Source organism: Gymnoscopelus microlampas (genome assembly GCF_963454915.1).
Source record: "Gymnoscopelus microlampas genome assembly, chromosome: 23".
Classification (NCBI taxonomy): domain Eukaryota; kingdom Metazoa; phylum Chordata; class Actinopteri; order Myctophiformes; family Myctophidae; genus Gymnoscopelus; species Gymnoscopelus microlampas.
This window is the reverse complement of record NC_139960.1, coordinates 24082530-24083471: the sequence shown is the minus strand read 5'-3', so window position 1 is coordinate 24083471 and position 942 is coordinate 24082530.

Below are 942 nucleotides of genomic sequence, written 5' to 3'. Positions count from 1 at the left end.
TCTGCAGCGACGATACGCAATTAGCCTGGTTCCAGACGAATCTACCATTGCAAAAAAAAAAAAAAGTGATATTAGTCTGGCCATGCCAGGCTAATACGCAATGGCTTCCATGTCAGCATGCTCATTTTCCAGGAAGAGAAAGGCTGTAGTTTCTATTAATGTAGTGTGGAATCCCCATCTGTGATGTCATTGGAAGGCAGGTTTCTGACCTGACCACAGCCCAACGATGAGACACAGAATGAGTAGACATAAATTATGCCATCTTATGAGCATTAGTAAGGACCAATTACTGTAAATGAATATAAGGTTGAAAATGGGTGAAGTGATCCTTTAAGTAGAAGGGATTGGTTTCTCTGGTGGGGTTTTGGACCCTGTCTGTTGTGGTTGGCATTTGCTTTGGCCCATTGTGTTCTTGGGGGAAATTACATTTTTCAGAAACTTCAAAATACATTGTATATAGACTATGCCGATAGAGGGTGCTGCTGTCACTAAATTGATTGCATTTCATTGTGACGTGACATAAAAATATTGCCTGCTAAAATAGAATTTTAATTAAAAAAATAACCCTAATCCAAATTTCATTTTAATATTAACATTATTGTGCCATTCTTCTCTATACCATTTAGCCGACCCTATCCCATTTAATATCATGCCTACAACATAAAGTCCTAGCTTTTGGCCCTTTACAAACTGAAATATCCTGTCAGTACCTTTCTTCTGAACTTGGCCTCATTTTGTTCCTTCCAGTTTTCCTGCGTTGAGCCCTGCTGGAGCATACTAGATGCATTGGAATGAGTTGAGCAACGTTTTCAGTAGGCTAGCTAGCCACTTTGTTCCCATTTTAAATGGTAAATTCCTCTGTTAATTTAACTCCGAGTGTACAAATAGTTTTGTACACTCAGGATTGGAGCCCTTTTCAAAATCTCAAAAGATACATCAAAA